Source organism: Mandrillus leucophaeus, unplaced genomic scaffold (genome assembly GCF_000951045.1).
Source record: "Mandrillus leucophaeus isolate KB7577 unplaced genomic scaffold, Mleu.le_1.0 Scaffold969, whole genome shotgun sequence".
Taxonomy (NCBI): domain Eukaryota; kingdom Metazoa; phylum Chordata; class Mammalia; order Primates; family Cercopithecidae; genus Mandrillus; species Mandrillus leucophaeus.
The window spans coordinates 174,540-177,309 of record NW_012110574.1 but is presented as its reverse complement, the minus strand read 5'-3'; the positions used below and the strand labels follow the sequence as shown (position 1 = coordinate 177,309).

The 2,770-nt window shown below is 43.0% G+C and overlaps 1 pseudogene; it reads right to left on the bottom strand.

The window, feature by feature from the left end:
- The window catches only part of LOC105532554, a 6,153-nt pseudogene extending 4,447 nt beyond the window's left edge, over nt 1-1,706 (bottom strand).
- Between the last annotated feature and the right edge of the window lie 1,064 nt (nt 1,707-2,770).

Below are 2,770 nucleotides of genomic sequence, written 5' to 3'. Positions count from 1 at the left end.
TCCCAGTTACTTTGGAGGTTGAGGCACGAGAATCGCTTGAACCCAGGAGTTGGAGATTGCTGTGAGCTGAGAGCCCACCACTGCACTCTAACCTGGGTGACAGAGCAAGACTCGGTCTCAGGTAAAAAAAAAAAAAAAAGCAAAAAACAAAACTGAGGGTCCAAATAAGTAAACAAATATTTTCACAGTGACAAATTTATGGTGTGGCAGTGCTGATTAAAAAGCAGATGTGTCTGAATCATGTGTCAAGTCAGGCCATCCAATCGCTTAAGAGATTCTCCCCCCCAATCCTGCTCACTTAAGTGCTCAATAACCTGTCTCTCAGGAGACACTGCACTATGCCCCAGGTGCATCTTACTTTGCATTTTACAAGTTATTGAACCATCTCACTGGGGTCAGTTTTTGTTTGTTTTTTGGAATACTGTTTTTTCTTTCACAAATTTTTCACTATTTGTCTTTCACTATTTTTCCTCTGTTGTACGTCTTTCACAATTTTTCTGCCCCCATACAGAATCCAGGGAGCAAAAATTATTTGTGTTTTCCCCTCAATACCAGCATCTGATTATCTGACCAGCAATGTGTCTACAAGAAATGGAATCTGGCTTGAAGACAATCTTAATGTCTCAAGGGGTTAGCTTTTCAAAAAAATAGTACACCAGGAGATTCCACTCAGCCCTAGAGCATCCAGCTGCTCTTTAAGAGGCTACACTCCATATCTCAGGTTTTCCTATTGGAGAAAATGACCTAGGAACTGAGAGTCAGTAGACATTACAGCAGACATAGCCATGGTGGGTATCTCGGTTTATCCCTAGACAGTACTGAAACCCAGGACCTGTAAAAAACTGAAGGATGGCTGAGGACACATCACCCCATAAAGTTTCCAAAGGGAAACCATGACCCAAAAACATTCTGACAAGATCTCTGTGCCTAGGAAAGATAAAAGAAAAAGAGGCACAGACTTTTTTTTACAATACAGTGTCTGTGGATTATTCTTTCCTTTCTTCTTATGAGAAATATTTACAAACAGAAAACAAATGTTTTAAAAAGTGCCATCCAATACTTTATCATAATGATTAATAATGATTAACACAGTATCAAAAATGTACACTAAAGAACAAACAGTTGATCATGCAAATTAGGGAGGGGAAGTTGGCATTTGGGAATGTCAGAAGGAACTGGAAATTTAGTATTTTACCGCAAGCCAGAGTTAGGACGAAGGATTAGGGGGTGGGGGGTAGACTTGAGACCCTGTTTGGGACACATGTGAAAAATGCAGGGTAAAATCTGTCCCCTGTGGAGTGTGAACATAATTAAATGGCAGGCAATTAGACTGAGGTGGCTCTAGCCCCTGGATTTCTACTTCAAAAAAAAAAAATCTAACTCAAGTGCATTTTTTTGTCAATTACTATATTGGAGAAAGCAAAATTTAGGCTTAACCAACTATAAACTGCCAATTAACCTCTGATTACATTATCAGAAAATTTTCATCTCGATCATACAAGTTGGAAAACTATGTAACCGTACCTAACCAATGACTTTCTTCATTATGCACCTTAAAATGACTTTTTTTTTTTTTTTCTGAAAGGAAGTCTCGCTCTTGTCCCCCAGGCTGGAGTGCGATGGCCCGATCTCGACTCACTGCAACCTCCGCCTCCACAAGGAGGAGACAGGACGCCCGGAGTCCCTGCTGTGAGCCGGGCCGCCATCTTATGGCTAAAGGGTGCTGAGGGCCGAGCTGAGCCAAGAATTGGGAGTAGGGGTGGGGATAGGGGGTGGCGGGAGGGGAGGAGAGGGAGGAGGTCCGCGGAATTTGGAGCCCACTTCTGGGAGGCCCGCGTCCCGCCACAGCCACTTCCTACCGTTTCCAACCAGCCCTCTCCCCCTTTCTCGGGATGTCGGACCCGGCACCCTCACCACTTCTAGGCTTCCAGGGGGTCCTGACGTCTTAGCTGCGGATCTCTCAATACCTACAGGTCACAGGGACACAGAGATTGGGCCTCTAGAAGCAGAGGACACAGAGAAGTGAAGTGAAGACCTGGAGCTCCAACGGTTGCGAAAGACAAAGGCCGCGCCAAATCCCGGAAACCGTCCTGTGTGCTCCAGCTACGTGCCTGATTGGACGGTGCCCAGCCCAGCGATCCTGATTGGATAATGTTTAGGGCCCCACCCACTCAGGCCCTGAGTAGCAGAAGATGTGTTCAGATGCAGGGCTGAATGAAGACAGAGTGAAACCTAAGCTGCAGCCTTTTCAGGCAGGGCTTCTTCCTGAGCCGAGCCAGGCCCGCCTTAGAGGGCATTTGCATTTAACCAAGTGTATAAGATCATATGCATTTATAAATAATATATGGCTGTTCACAAATGCAAAGAATATAATAACCATTATTTAACAAATTCAGATTTTATGACCTTCCTGGCTTCTGGTTGTTGAGCAGGCAGCCTGGATTTTTAAAACGGAGGCAATCCTCTGAAATAAAATGTGAGCAACATGTGAATTTTACATTTTCTGGTAGCCAAACTTTAAAAAAAGAAGAAACAGGTGGAAATGATTGTAGCAATTTAATTAACTCAATATATTCAAGATATTATCATTTCAATATGTAATAAATACTTATTACTAATAAAGTGTGTATGTATATATTTATAAATAAATATTTGAAACGAACTCTGTATTTTACCTTTCTAACACATCGCAGTTCAGACCAGCCACATACCAGGCACTCAGTAGCCACACGTGACCAATAGCTGCTACATTAAAGTGTAGCTTTGACAT